This window comes from Camelus dromedarius, chromosome 5 (assembly GCF_036321535.1).
Source record: "Camelus dromedarius isolate mCamDro1 chromosome 5, mCamDro1.pat, whole genome shotgun sequence".
NCBI classification, from domain to species: Eukaryota; Metazoa; Chordata; class Mammalia; order Artiodactyla; family Camelidae; genus Camelus; species Camelus dromedarius.
Window position 1 is genome coordinate 91,700,428 of NC_087440.1, and position 15,808 is coordinate 91,716,235.

Sequence of the window (15,808 nt, forward strand, 5' to 3'; positions counted from 1 at the left end):
ACTTAGGGCTAGCGGGCTAAGCAGCGAGCAGGACGAGTGCGGGAAGCAGGAGCGGCCCGGGCGGGGGGGGGGGGTTTCCATCTGTAGGGATGAGCTGTGGGGAGGGGGTGGGCCACGCAGTAGGCGGGGTTGAGGGGCCCTCCAGGCGATCCCCCCAGGGTCCCTAGGGAAAAGCAGGCCACAGGCGGAACCTGCGGGAGCCCCGCCACCATCTTCCTGGGGCCTGCACTGCCCTCCCGGCCTTCCAGGGCAGGGAGTGGGAGGGCTGGGCCCCCAAACCCAGCCCCCACAGTGGACCTGGACCTTGTAGAAGGTTCCAGATGTTTAAACGCCAGCCTCTAGCCCTGCGCCTTTGAAGTTCTTGGCACCACATTCTCAAGGCCACGAGGCCTTGAAGGGCCCAGCAGCCTGGCAGGGGGCAAGTCACACACCAGCCTGGCACATCCCCGGTGTTACCCGGTTCTCACAAGAGCCCTGGAGGAGATGTTCCCACTGAAGACTGCAAACTGAGACCTGGGAAGTGTGAAATGCCAGAGCTTTGCTTAGACCCCCTCCCCTAGGCCTGGCCCCAGCCACAATTTGGGGCTCACTGAGCCTCTGGAGGTCTGGGATCCAGTTAGAACATCCCTTGATGCTATAGTCACAGAAGCTCCTCCCACGGCCTCCAGAGACACTCGGGGTGCAGCCCCCACCCCACCCTCAGGTGGGCTCTGGGCATGCTCCGCTGCCCACGACCCTGGTGCGCCGGAGGCTGGGCGCGTGCCGGCTCCCCGGCTGCCCAAGCAGGGGTGTACAGGGTCCCTGGCGGCGCTGCCCCTAGTGATGGAGGCGGAATGTCCCCGGACGGCAGCCCCCGCAGCCACTGAGCCTGAGGGGCCCGGAGCAGAGAGCACACCGGGAACTGGAGACACGTGAGGCTCCGGAAGCCCTGCCCGGGGCGGCCGCTGCGGCCAGGACCCGCCAGGTGCCCTCCGGGAGGCTGCAGTCCGGTTCTGAGGATGGCTGGGTTGGTGGGTGGTCTCCCTGGGGCCCTGCTTTCCTCATTCCCAGATGGGGGTACATCGCGCCCTCCGGGTGACCCTGCAGGGCAATGAAAGGGGCCTCCAGGATAAGGTTCAGCCCTAGGGGCGCGGGACTCGCTCACCTGGGGTCGGAGACTGAGAGATTCCGGAGAAAGAGCCCAAGATGCCGCAGGAAGAGCTCCGTTCTGGCCGACCTTGCTCCTGTGGCCTCGGGCCTGGAAGACTCAACGAAAAGCGCTATAGCGGCCCGAAGGACAGAGGATTTTGCCCGACCCCCAACAGCCCAGTCTCTGGAGGATGATCTTGGCCCAGGGTTCCCTGCTCTGGGGTTCTGGAGTCTGGGATCCCAGGAACTGGGTTTTGAGGTCCTAGGCTCTAGCATCAGGGGTTCACAGCCCCTCTAGCGACCTGGGAAGGAGGTGAAGTAGTGGGGTGGAGAGGGCAGTCCCCAAAGTCCAGGGGGTCCAGATGCTCAGAGCCTGGCCCTACCCAGGCAGCTGAATCAAAAGCACCTCATTTTATAGAAGTGGAGACTGGGGCCTGGGTCTTTGGAGATGGCCAGGGGTCTAGGGGGGTCAGCAATCAATGATCCAAGACAAACCCCTCCCTTCTCCATCAGCAGGAGGCCATGGCCCTTTGGCTCAGGTGTCCCTGGTGGGGAGGATGGAGGCCCTTCCTCGGAGCCCAGAGGCTGCGCTGCTGCTTGCCTCAGAGTTGGCAGCTTCCCACCCCCACCTGGTCTCCTCCTCCGGAGCCAGGGACTGGCAGGCTCCTGCCAAGAATGCCCACAGCCTGCCAGGCTGGGTGGCAGAGCACACACGTGCAAGACCCCATCCTCAAGGGTCTTTGTGGGAGAAGTTGAGGCCCAGGGGGATTCAGGGGCCCCCAGACCCCTGAGATTCTGCAGGACTTTCCAGACACACTTTGGAGGCTGTTCTTTCGTGGGGTCTCCCCGCCCTACTCTTCTCAAACATGAGATGGTGAAGGGGAGGCTGCTGGGCCTGTAGCCATGGCAGGGGAGGGGCGTGCAAGAAGGTGTTGGCAGGGGTCATAGCGGGAGGATGGGCTGGGAGAGAGACCAGCACCCCTCCTGACGCCCCCCTCACCCCACTACTCAGTCCTGATCCATACCTATGATTCTCCCAACAGGCTGCCCAGCAAGCTAGGAGGGGCCCTGAGGCCACCCTTGGAGGTCCTCTCCACCACACATACTCCCAGGCTGCACAGGGGAGGACCCCAAGGAGACTCGGGGCTGGGGTGGCTGGCCAGGCCAGCCTCTAGGAAGGGTAAGCATTGCCCCAGTGGCTTTGTCCCAGGATGCTCTGCTGGGTGGAGTCTGAATTCAGAATGAAGGAGGCCAAAAATGAGAGGGGTGGAGCATTTTGTCCTGCCTGCTAGGGACTGGCTCAGGAGTCGTGTGTGTCACCTCGCAGGGTTGAAGTTACACCTGCATGTGAGTTGAGCACGCTGGATGACAACAGAATAGGGACATGTCAGTGTGTATGTTGTGGGAGCTGTGGGCTGGGACGTTCCCCTCAGTGATAAATCTGTCACACACACATTGAGGTGTTGGGGTACCCAGGGCAGACTTCCTGTCCTAAACATGCCCCTGCCCCTGCATCAACTTGTCTGAAATCCCTCCTGAGCATATTCTGAGCAGAGCACGCGTTCCCTAAGTTGGAGGGGCCACATGTGAGCTGGAAAACAGCCCCCGTGTCCACAGCTTAACCTGCTCTGAGTGGCAGCTTCCTCACCTGGAAGGCAGGCAAGTTGCCTGCTTCCACCTCACGCTGGCTGCTGCATGAGAGGCGCTCAGCGGGCTGGCCCGGGACCCTGGGGCTGTGGATGTGGTGCGGGGGCTCCTGTCTCACCCTGCTCTGCTTCTTCTTTGAGAGGGGCACCCCAGCAATGGTGGCAGAGCTCTGTCCAGCCGGCTCCAGCCCCATGCCTGTGATACCAGCTGGAGGAGGAAAGGGTTTGTCCTCTCTGAAGGTTTCCTTGGGTCTGGTTCTGCTCTCATTTGCTTTCTTTCCTTTTACACTTTCTTAGAATTTTAACCCCTTTAAGCCTCATGAGGCCCAGACCTTGTCAGCCTCTCTCTCTCTCTCTTTTTTTTTGATGGATGTACTGGGGCTTGAATCCAGAACCTCGTGCTTGCTAAGGATGTGCCCTACCACTGAGCTATACCCACCCCCCTCCAGCTCTCTTACACCGTGTCCCAAGGGCCTGAGCAGTGATCAGAGACCCCGCCAGACAGATGGACAGAGGAGCCCTAAGCCCAGCACCCAGCCTGCATTGCTCACTCATTCCCACGTGGCTCCTACAACCACACACACACTGGAGGCCAGAAAACCAAGGCTCACAATGTGAAAACCTGGCCCAGGGCCCAGGGCCACATCTGACTCTTTTAAGATAGCTGAAGGACTTGATCTTGTCCTGGGCTCCTTCCTCCATAAACAATATGAAAGTTCTTTTTATGACTGCATTAGGGTAAAGAAGAATATATAAATAATATGTATTAAAATGTTTTCCTCACTCTAGAAGTTCCTCTTTTTTCCTTTCTGATTTTAACTGAAATTGAAATATTTCATGGGCCCCTAAAAGTGCTGTGGCCCTAGGTGCTGTGTCGCTGGGTCTCAGGAGGCGGCTGACCTGGCAGTTTCCTCCCATTGGAAGCTGACTGATGGGGCCTTGAACCTGGGTCTTCTACACCTCCACCTCGCCCGACCCCACCCCCTGCCCCCACCCAGCCGCTCTGGGGAAGGACCGGGTGAATTTTTGCTACTTTTTGGCATTTCTTTTTTCTTTCTTTTCTTTTTTTCCTTTTTTCCATTTTTCTGGTGTACAGCATAACACTTCAATCATACATATATTCGTTTTCATATCCTTTTCACCACAAGTTGCTATAAGGTATTGAATATAGTTCCTTGTTCTACACACTATAAACTTGCTGCTTATTTTATATATATTAGTATCTGCAAAATTTGAACTCCCAGTTTATCCCTTCCTACCCTCTTCTCCCCCTGGTAACCATAAGTTTGTTTTCTATGTTTGTGAGTCTGTTTCTGTTTTGTAAATAAGTTTGCCTTTTTTTTTTTGGTAGATTCCACAAATAAGTGATAGCATATGGTATTTTTCTTTCCCTTTCTAGCTTACTTAATTTAGAATGACAATCTCTAGGTCCATCCATGTTGCTGCAAATATTTTATTATTTTTTATGGCTGAATAGTATTCCATTTTATAAATATACCACAACTTCTTTATCCAGTCATCTGTCAATGGACATTTAGGTTGTTTCCATGTCTTGGCTATTGCAAATAGTGCTGCTGTGAACATTGGTGTGTGTGTATCTCTTTGAATTAAGGTTCCCTCTGATATATGCCCAGGAGTGGGATTGCTGGATCATATGATAAGTCTATTTTTAGTCTTTTGAGGAATCTCCATACTGTTTTCCATAGTGGCTGCACTAAACTACATTCCCACCAACAGTGTAGGAGTTTCCCTTTTCTCCACAGCCTCTCCAGCACTTTTCCTTTGTGGATTTTTGAATGATGGCCATTCTGACTGGTGTGAGGTGGTACCTCCTTGTAGTTTTGATTTGCATTTCTCTGATAATTAGCAATATTGAGCATTTTTTCATGTGCCTGTTGGCCATTTGTATGTCTCTATTGGGGAGTGGCTTGTTTAGGTCTTCTGCCCACTTTTGGATTGGGTGAATATCTTGTTTCTGAACGCTTGTAACAACAATGATGATAATACTATTGCTAATAATAGCTCTTCACAAAGCCCTTGACATTTTTCAAGCTCTTTCATCTCTGTTATCTGATTCCTTCAACAGTCTAGGGAAGAGGGAGGACAGCCATTGTTACTTTTTGTTGTTGTTGTTGTTACTTCTATTTTACAGCTGGGACAACTAGGACACAGGACAGTGAAGTGGTCCCAGATGGTGGGCTCTTTGCACATCCTCTCTCTGCAGTCTGGGTGAGCAGGTGGCAAGGAGGGGCCTGGCTTAGAAACATACCTGGATGAGGTGGGAAGGTTGGCATTCAAAGGGCAGGAGTGGGAGCAGCGAAAGGAGGGCTAGGTAGGTGGGACAGCAGGATGGCTGAAAGGGAAAGGTTGGGGGACAAAAGCAGGGGAGGGAGCGATACCTCCTGGCAGCCCGTGGGAGCAGGAAGAGCCCACTGCAGCCTCCTGGAAGGAGCTGAACTGAGGGGGATGGTGGGGTTACTGGGAGGGGGAAAGGGGGACCAGGGAGATAGCTGGAAGGCACAATCCCAGAGCCTTGGTGACTGATGGGATACAGAGGTAAAGATAAATGTTGACAGAGATGTTCCTTAGATTTAAGCACTTAGAAATCCCAGAAGCTGGAAACACCATAGCGCTGTAGGTAATTAAACAACAATGCAGCAGAAGCTTGCTTAACCCAGCTGCACTTAACTAGCTAACTGCATGGAGCCACTCCACACCCTCTGTAAAGCACGTGGGCAAAAAGCTAGCGTTTGCTACTGACCTTTTCCAAAACCCACACACAGTCATACATGACAATTCAGTGGATACACTTTCAAGGAGCTCCTGGAACCTTTAAGCCATCCTCGCACCCCACTCTACCCCAGGTTAGGAACCCCTGGAGGGACTGTTCGATGCCTGCACCAAGCTTCTCTATTCATTGAGCGCCACCGCCTCGTTCCCCACCCTCTTTATACCCTCCAACACGCTAATGTGAGTCCTTTAATTGAATAATACACAAACTGCTGAAATCTAAGTGCACAAAGGCAGTCACTGTGTCTATGAAAACTAAGTTGACAATTTCAAAAGACTGGCTAAAAGTAACTTAATTTTTAAAATTGCTATTGAACTCAGTATAGATGAGACAATTGTGAAGACCAGGGAAAATGTAAAATCTTGAAAGGGTGGTGAGCACTGATCTGCTTCCAAGCTCCCCAACCAGAGGCCGGTGGCTTCAGGTCCTGCCCCAGATCTCTCTACGGGCTGTTCAGCGCACCACACCCCCCACCCACCCCCAGCACGAGGGAGAGTGAGCACCTAATCCCAGAAGTGATGATCGCATCATGTCTGCTCTTTTCTAGTCACTGAAATCAGTCAGTACCTCCTCGGCTCACACTCAGGGGCGGGGATCCTGCCAGGGCGAGAACGTGGGAGGCGGGGTCACGTAGGGCCCTCTGTTGGTGCCAACCTATCTCCCAGTGAAGGCGTCCCTACTGAGTTGGATAAGGGGTCTTCTTCTGAGAATCGAACACTTCCTGTGCCAGGCGCTGCTCCGAGTACTTTACGCTGACCCCTCGCCACCGCTGTAGGAGGTCAAAACTATTATTATCCTTATTTTGTGGGGCACAGAGAGGGAAGGCGCTTGTTCTCAAATCCCACAGCCCGTAAGAGCCGCAGTTGGCTGGAATTCAAATACGCACGGGTTTGACCCCAAAGAGGAAGCTGAATTGGACATGGTGTGGCTGAAGAGCCTGCAAGACGTGGGCACTAAGTCCCCCCAGGGGAGCTGATATTTGGGACTGAAGTTCCGGAAGAGGCAGGTTGGAACTGGCTTTGAGGGCGTCCTCAGCCGGGAGGGGAAGGGGAGATGAATCCCAGGGAAAGGCGCTCACCCCGGGAAGAGTAAGTACAGACAGGACAGAAGTGGGCTCTGTGTCCCAAGGCATCCAAGGGAGGTGGGCGCTGCCGTAGCCTCTGCCTCGTTGGAGCTGTGACGGGGGAGGAGGGCGGGTCCTGGCTGTGGCCACACCCTCTGCTCTCTCTACAGGGCGGTGCTGCCCCAGACCCCGCCCATACTAACACCCCGGAAGTGGCCTCCCATGTCAGCAGCCCTCAGGCAGGAGTGTGTCATGGTTGCTCCGCCCAGAGGCTGTGCCCCCTTCCTGGCTGATCCAGCTCGTTCGCCCTGTTGGCTGTCCTCTGCCCTCTGCCGCCGTTACTATCCTGGGAGCTACCTCTTTCATGGAGCGACCCACCACCTCAGACCAGGCTGTCACAAGGCCAGATACCTCCTCCTCCAGGAAGCCTACCAGGCCTCCTAACCATTCCCAGACCTTTTGAGGGGGCAGATGAGGGATTTGTGCAGACAGAGCACAACAAATGCGGATATTTGACTTCTCCCCAGAACCAGCTTCCCAGCACTCACCAGGTGCTACGGGTCCTGCAAGGCCTGTCCTCCTTCCCTGCCCCCACTCTTAACCAGACGCAAAATCTCTCCAGCAAACCCTGGACAACCTCCTTGCTTCTTCCCTGATTCCGTCTGACGGCCCACTCCGCCAGATGCCCAGCTAAGCCTCACTGACCTTGGGGCAGATGCAGTCCAGGGCTGGGCCCTCACCATCTGGCCCGATGTTGCTCACTGCTGGCTGCCAGCCCCCTTTGTAGACCCTGCATCCCAGCCCACCTCCATGTCTTTGCCCAAGCTGTTCCCCTGCCTGACATACAACCCTCTAGTCTCCAAATGTCCAGATCTCTCCCATCCTTCAAGGCTCAGCTCAAAGCTTGCTTGCTGAGCTTGGAAAAGCGACCCACCTTCTCAGTTTTCCCGGCATTAACAGGAAGCAAATCTGTTCCTCCCTTGCCGGGGACCTGGGAGGAGGGAAGAAGGCTCGGCCAGTAGGGGGCCTGGCGCACTGGTGGGACCCTGAGTTTCGTGGTCTCTGGGCCTATCCGCCCAGCTTGCTGCGCTCCTCATCCAGGCCAGGTGCTCGCTAAGCCTTCCCAGGTGCTGACGAAGCCACGGGCCGCCCATCCCCACTCCCCAAGAGCCAGTGAAGGGCCCCTAAAACGCGGCCCAGGAGGCCCAGCGGGAGAACATCTGTGAGGGGCTGCTGGGAACAGGCGGCGGGATGAAATCTGAGAGCTCGGGGCTCCCTTCCCCGCCGAGCCACACCCGCAGGGGGCACGCGGAGAAGAGGCGCGGAGCCTGACCCGGGGCTTGGACGGGTGGGTACTGATTCTGATCGCCCAGCGCTGGCCGTCCCGGCCCCCGCGGCGTCTGGCTTCGGGAGGACCCCGCCCCGCCCCCCGCCTTCCCCTCCCCCTTGGCTCCTCGGCTTTTGCGTCTGTAAAACGGGGCGATGGCACCGCCTCCATCTGTGCCCCTACTGCGAGTCTCTTGGAGGACGATTTATTGTCCAAGACCAACAGTAACTCAATCACTGGAGGAAGAAACTCAGAAAATAGCTCCCCGCCCCCAATGATTTCTGTGACCTGGACTCCACCCCCAGAAATGCCCTCGCAGCTGCCAGGAGCCAGAAGGGGAGCGTGACCTCGTGAGGCAGGTATTATTATGACCCCAGGTTTCGGGTGAGGAGAGGGAGACACAGAGGGGCTCAGTGGCCTCCTAGATCTCAGGAGGGTGGGGTGTAGTCTAAATTTGAACGCAGACCTGAGGGTCCTCGTTCAGCGCCCCCCGCCCCCAGGCCTCCAGGCCTATCAAGGGCTATGCCATGCCCTCCATGAGGACGCGTCACTTGTCCCAGCTCGGACGGCACCCGCGCACAGCCCGTTTCAACTCCCTCAGGGCTTGCGGGTGTCGTGTGTGGACAGACGCGTAGTGGGTGGACTTGAGGCTCCGGGCCCCTGGTGACCCGCAGGTGAACATCTGCCCCCTCCCCAACGCGCGTGCGCCCCTCCGCCTCCCACCCGAGGAGATTAAGGGGAACTTTGAACCCTGTCCCCACGCCCTGATGGGGAGGATTAATCCGATTGTTTTAAAACCCTAGCCAGCCCCGGCGCCCCACTCCCCCGCGTCCCGGGCTGCCCGCCCTCTTTTCCTCCATAGCCCGCTGGCCTTGTGGGGGGTGGGGGGGATCTTTGATCCATTTTACGGGCGGCAAATGGGATAGGCAGTGCCTTGGCCAGGGACCTGAGTCTTCCAGTGCCCTTTCCTGGACACCCCCACCCTCCTCCCACTTTGGAGTCCCAGCTCCAGAGGCCCACTTTATCCCGGAAGCCTTCTCTCTGCTTAGTGACTCACCACCCGGGAGTGGATCCTTTGCTCAGGGCCCTGGGCCGGGTTCGGGAGGGCACACACATGACAGCTTCTTTCTCCGACTCCTAAACTCTGCTGTCTGGGCTGGACCACTGTGGGGCCTGGGACAAGGCCATCCTGCAGCCTCCATTTCTCCACCTGCACTCCAGACACCAGACTCAGTGACCTGTGACAGCGCTCTGGGACTGAATCTCCTGGTGCCTGAGCGCTGTTCCCACTAACCTGGGTTCATCCTGAGGTGTCTGCCCAGCTTCCAAAGCCTTCTTCTTCAGATAAGAGCACCCTGGTTTTCTAGGGGGGACCCTGCCCAGCCACCTGCAGGCATATGTTATGCAGGGTGGCCCCCACCCTCCTAGCTCTTGGCCTGGCAATCAGCATTCTGCCCCATGGCTTGGAGAAAGGCACTCAGCCCTACAGGTGGGGAAGGGGCTGGTGACCTGGTGCTGCCAGAGCTACTGCCAACAGGGACCTCATCTAAGGGGGTGAAAATTTAAGGGCGATGTGGGGGTGGGGGTGGGCAGAGAGGTAGTCCTGGTGTCACAGAGCCCTGGGTTGAGTTTGAGGCTGGGTCCCCGTTGAATTTGTCTGCTTGGCTTTTTGGCCTCAGGCTGCTTAGAATCTTCAAGTCCCCTCATGACTCTGAGTGCCCTCTAGACTTGGTGATCTGTTTGCTCGAAGCTGCAAAGTGGTTATTGCTGTCCCATGTTCCATATTCCTGCATTCAACACCTGCTCTCTGAGATAGCCTCAGGGTGCATCCTGAGTGACCAAGACTCAGCCCTGCCCCACGGGGCTTATGGCCTGGGAATGTGACCAGGTGATCTGTGCCTTGGGGAGGGGGATGTCACAGGGTCCCGGGCCCGGACATTCCCTGAGGAGGAGACACCAAGAGACGTGCAGGATGAGTTTGGAAATGACTAGTGAAGGGGCTGGAGGTGGAGGGATAGAAAGTGCCCCAAGCTGTTGGCCCTGAGACTGGTGAGGGCTCCCAGTCTCCCTTGAAAGAACAGCAAGGGGGGGGGGGAGCAGAGAGGGCCCCGCAGAGCATTGTGGGCTGTCTGGATTCTAGCCCAGCAGCACAGAGGAGCCAGGCATGGATTGTAAGCAGGCGTGTAGTGCAGCCAGTTAGGGTTTTCTTAGGTCCCTCTGGCCTTGGTGGCTTCCCAGGGCTCTGCCACCTTGGGAAGAAAAGAATTCCTTGCTTAATTATGCAGTACTGCCACGAGGCCTCCTTGCCCTGGTCAGCTTTGTGGCAGGAGGAGGGAGACAGGTGGGATGCCCGTTTTGCAGATGTTTGTAGATGCAGTAAGATCCTGACTGTGGATGGGCTGGACCACTTAGAGAAGGCTTCCCAGGAGAGGGCCCCCAGCTGCAGATGAATAGAAATCACAAGAAAATGTGCTGAGAGGGATAGTAGGGGTAGAGGAGTACCAGAGAGGGAACAGCATGTGCAAAGGCACAGAGGCAGGAGGGAACACAGTGTACCTGGGAAACCCCTGAATCAGCATTTGAGTGTGAGGAATTGGAGTGTGTCTGCACATGTGTCAGTGTCTCTGAGGCTGCGAAGGTGCAGGCAAGGAGCAGCGAGAGGCCTCTGCATTGGGTGGGCTGGTGCTTGCAGGAGGTGGGTGGTGGAGGATGGGCAGAGGAGGCAGGGGAGACCACATGAAAGCCAAGGCTGTCAGATGGGGGAAGGTTAGCTGGTGGATAGAGGGGGGAGGTTAAACATGGAGAATAAACCTTGTGCTTATCTGCACTTCCTCTGGAAGGTTTATGAAAATGATGGCAAAGAATTTAAAAAGATATAAACACAAGAAATGAGACAACTGCCAATGAGAGGTCCAACACATTTTAGGAAGATAGAAACTGGCAGGACTCAGCAGAGAAGGGGAAGCAGCCACCTGCTTGCCTTCCTGGAGTGCCCAAGAAAAGCACCCATAAACCAGCAGAAACTGGTGAGGCCAGGTCTACACACTGCAGAAGGTAAGGACGGGTCTGATGACAACCATTGTGGTGGACAGACCCTGATGTGACCCTTATGATCCCCTGGCCTCTGATTTCACAGCCCTGTGTAATCCCTTCCCCTTGAGTGCAAGCAGGACCTATGACTTGCTTCTAACCAATAGACTATGGCATGGGTGATGGGATGTCACACCTCCATCTCAGAATACTGCAGGGAGAGACTCTCCTTGTGGGCAGGATGAGATAAGCAGCCTGTAGAGGAAGCCTGAGAGGCAAGGGACTGCATGTGGCTGCCAGCTGCCAGCCAGCAAGAAGGCAGAGTACTCAGTCACACAGCCACAAGGACAGAAATCCTGCCAGCAACCAACCAAATGAGCTTGGAAGCAGATTTTTTTCCCCCAGCTGACCCTCCAGATGAACACACAGTGGGTGGCACCTTGATTGCAGCCATGTGAGACCCTGAGCAGAGGACCAGCTCAGCTAGGCCTCCAACCCCTGGGAACTGTGAAAGAATACATGTGTGTTGGGAGGGAGGGTCCAGCTCAGTGTTAGAGTGTGTGCTTAGCATGCACAAGGTCCTGAGTTTAATCCTCAGTACCTCCATTAAACAATACATAAAAAAAAAAAAAAAAACCTAATTGCCTCCTCCCCCAATTTTTTTTTTTAATTAAAAAAAAAAGACTATGTGTGTGTTGTTTTAAGTCTGTGGTCATTTGTTGCACAGCATAGGAAACTGATACACTCCCAAGTTCTCCCACAGCTGCTCAGTTGTATAGGTCCACTTCCCAGGTTCCACCCTATCCCAGCAGGAAATAAGATGCATAATCTCTGGAGAGAGATTCCTAAATCAGGGCATCAGGCATGGCAGAGGCAGGAATGAGTATGGGGCTGAAAAAGGTTCTTGAGTATACCACAGCTTTCCCATCCTTCCCTGTCTTGCTCCTGGGATGCCAGTAACCAAGCATGTGTCCCTAGGCAGAAGATTGGAGGGGTCATCTGTGCCACCACTGGGAGATTCCTGATCACTCACTGCCTCTTGTTGTAAAGGCCATGTGACCCGTTATGGTGATGAAAAGAGTGGAAGTGACACGTTGCACTTTCCTGTGGTCTCACTATTGCTCTTTTCCCTCTGCCACAGAAAAGTGTGTCCTGGATGGAAGCAGCTCCTTCAGCCTAGGTCCCAGAATGAAAAGGACACACAGAGCAGAGCTGCAGCAACCTACAGACACAACATAACATGAAGAAGAAATAAACCTTTGCTGTAGTGTGTCCCTGAGATTGGGGGGGATGTTTGTTACTGCAGCATAACTTAGCAAAGCTGACTGGTACACCCAAGAAAGCTGTCTGGATACATGAAAACCCAGCAGGGACTCCTTCCACACAGAGAGATTCCAATTGGCTTGTCCAAGCTCCACCCTGGTGTGAGTGGCAGCCCAGGATTGCTGGGCACTAGAGAAAAACCTCCAATAAGAAGGACAGAGACCAAAACAAAGAGAGAAAAGGAAGTAGGATGAAAAGAGAGGATTCAGGGAGCAGAAGAAAGTGTCAAAATAAATCCTAACTCCTCAGAGAAGACATGAAACTAGAATGATGTTACCTGTTTTAATGGAGCAAAGAACTTGTAGAAGTTTAAAAGACAATAGTCAAAATAAAGGGTGGGAGAAAATGTTAAGGAAACCCCCTAAAAAGCAGACCCTAAATGACAAAGAAATAGAAAAAAGGCAAAGATAAAACAACAAAGTTAGAGGATGAGCCCAGGAGTGCTAATTCCAAGAACAGGAATTCCAGAAGGAGAGCCCTGCAGTATACAGGTCCCCAGAGTGCTGAGGCCCACTGCCCCGGCCCTGCACGACAGTCTCACAAAGATCCTAAACAGTCCCAGAGAGGAAAAACAAGTCTCGTGGAAAGGACTGAGGGTTGGAGAGGCTATGGGTTTCTCAATGGCAGCACTAGGAGCTAAGACGGCAATGGAGAAATGTCTTCGAAATGTTTTTAAACTTGAAATTCTATACCTAGCTGAGCTATCACCAAGCATGAGGTTAGATGAAGACCTTTTCAGATGTGCAAGGATTTTACTAATCAACCTTTTATGCACCTTTTCTCAGAAAGCTGCTGGAGGATGTTCTCCAGAAAAACAAGGGAACAAGAAAGAGGAAGACATGGGATCTGGGAAACAGGGACCCAACCCAAGGGAGAGGCAAAGGAGAATCCCAGGTCAACAGTAGCTGTGCTGCAAGCTCAGAGAACAGCTAGCAAGGCTTATTGAGGAGGGATCTTCTGGGAGGCAAGCTGTGGGGCACGGGTGAGGACAGAATCTGTGATAGTAAATAGTATCAAGAGATTGTTGGAGCATTGGGAATACTTGGGGATGGATACAAAGGAAGCTATCAGTTATCAGTTGCTGCATAACAAATTGCCACAAATGTATCTTACTGTTACAATGGAAGTCTGGGCATGACTTAACTGGGTCCTCTGCTCAGGGCTTCACAAGGCTACACTCAAGGTGCTTGCTGGGACTGCAGGCCCATCTGAGGCTCACCTGGGGAAGGATCTACTTCCAAGCTCACTGAAGTTGTTGCTGGAATTCAGTTCCTTGCTGCATAGGACTGAGGGCTTCAGTTTCTTGCTACTATTGACCAGAAGCTGACCTCAGCGCTTAGAGGCCACATACAGTTCCTGGCCGCGGCTACACAACATGGCAGCCTACTTCTTCCAAGCCAATAAGAGCATAAGAGATGCTCGCATGATGGGCACTGCAATCTTACATCACATAATCACATACAGCCCATTTCCTTTACCACGTTCCATTGGTTAGAGTGAGTCACAGGTCGTGCCTGCACTCAAGGACAGGACATCTACAAAAGGGTGTGAGCACCAGGTGGTGGGGATCTTTGGGAGCTGTTTTTGTTTATTTTTGTTGTTGTTGTTTTTGGGGGGGCAGCAAAGTAATTAGGTTTATTTGTTTATTTATTTTAAAATTTAACTGGAGGCAGTGGGGATCAAACCCATGACCTCCTGCATGCTAAGCATGCGCTCTACCACTAAGCTTACCCTCCCTCCATTAATTTATTTTTTCATGGAGGCACTGGGGATTGAACCCAGGACCTCGTGCTTGCCAAGCATGTGCTCTACCACTGAGCTACCCTCCCCGCTAGGAGCCATTTTTGAAGCCTAAACAAAGCTAATTATTAACTTCATGAACAGCTAGAAGTTAAATCAGAAAGGACACAACCACAGTGCTTGACTCAGTAGCAAACAATGTTTCTATAATCATTATGATGAAACAGCTGAATATTGGTTTAAGGAAAAATTGTTACGTGTTGGTAATAAGAAGCGACCCAGGGAGAGCGTGTTGTGTGGGTGCGTTTCAGGGAGGGCTGTGAGAAAGCAGAAACCTTGTCTTCTGTCAGAGGAAGTCGATAGATAACGGCTCAAATTGGTAAATCAAGTAACAGCAGCACGAGTTTGTTATTTATAAACACGGAGATAAAATCCAGACGAAGAAGCCAAAAGAGTTGCCTGTGGTTGTTTCTGGGGAGGACTGGGGGTGGGGCAGTTCGGGAGGGGCTGCTGCTTTTCCTTACAGGCTTATTTATCTTAAAATTCTGTGCTTGTCATGTGCATATACTTTAAACTATGGCATTACTTCGATAAAAATACACATTAATTAATAGAGAAAGAGATAGGGGGGAGGAGAAACATCCTCAAGAGTGAACAGGGAAGTCCCCAGGCATCCTGAACAATCTTCTTACCCTGGAGGAAGGGGCTCCATGGATCCAGGGAATGGAAGCCCCTGAGAGCCCTTTACTGACGCATACAAGAGAGAATACGGTAACCGGAGGTTCCACAGGGAAAATACGGTAACTGCCTGGGGACTGGGAAACCGCGTGGCTGGGAAGGTTTGGGAAGGTAGTGGTGAGGCCAGAATCAGGACCCCTCTCCTGGGGGCGGGTGGGGAGGGGCTTAAGCATTAGGCGCAGCGTGAGATGCCCCCACCCGATAGTCCCCTTCTCCCTAGACATTTCTCGGGAAAACCCTGGAGGCTCTGGTGAGGTTTTGTTTTGTTTTCAATTCAGTAGATTTTGTATAATTTGTTTTTATCTAAGTCGTAAATGCTTCTAGTAAAAACACTGGGAAGCACAAGATGTCTTGGAAAAGAACTGCCCAGCAGTGATGACCACTGTCAGGCTATCTGGGTTCCCAAGCGTCCTTCCGGTTCCTGTTTGGTTTTTTGTTGGGGGGAGGGGTAATTTGGTTTAATTTATTTTTAGAGGAGGTGCTGGGGATTGAACCCAGGACCCTATGCTATGCATGCAAAGCATACACTCTACCACTGAGCTATCACCTCCAAACATTTCCTGTTGATGTCAATCTCTCTCCCTCATGCACAGGGGTCTCTCCTTCCACAACCATGGTCTTTACCCCCACTTTATTCATTTAGCTGCCAGTAGACAGGTGCACTTCCCACAAGACCCCCAGAGAGAGCTGTCTTCTTCCTTTCCCGGGTCCCTGTGCCAGCAGCCCCCTGACTTGGGCACCAAGTCCCCAAGTGCTAGGTGTTCAGGTCAGGTGTAGGATCTTGCTCTTATTAACTCAGCTGCCGATGGGACACCCCTGCACCCCTGCCAGGCTTTCTTTTGGCCCATTGCCTGGGAGTCTGAGCTTGGCTGGGAGCACCTGTCATGGGCCGGAGTCCCAGGGCCTCACAGCAGTGTGGCCTGAACATCTGAGGAGGGTCTGGTGTGAAGGAGGTGGGAGGAAAGGAACAGTGGTGAAGGGAGGAATGGGAGAGAGATGGAATCTGGGGGTGTCTGGCAACC

At 53.5% G+C, this 15,808-nt stretch overlaps 2 non-coding genes across 2 annotated transcripts; both read right to left on the reverse strand.

Moving 5' to 3' along the window:
* Window positions 1-14,065: 14,065 nt before the first annotated feature.
* TRNAA-GGC (transfer RNA alanine (anticodon GGC)) lies at window positions 14,066-14,137 on the reverse strand. The gene has a single exon. It is a non-coding gene; the product is annotated as a tRNA-Ala (tRNA).
* Window positions 14,138-15,259: 1,122 nt separating this feature from the next.
* TRNAA-UGC (transfer RNA alanine (anticodon UGC)) lies at window positions 15,260-15,337 on the reverse strand. Its single transcript is given in 2 exon segments — window positions 15,260-15,295; window positions 15,301-15,337. It is a non-coding gene; the product is annotated as a tRNA-Ala (tRNA).
* Window positions 15,338-15,808: the final 471 nt, after the last annotated feature.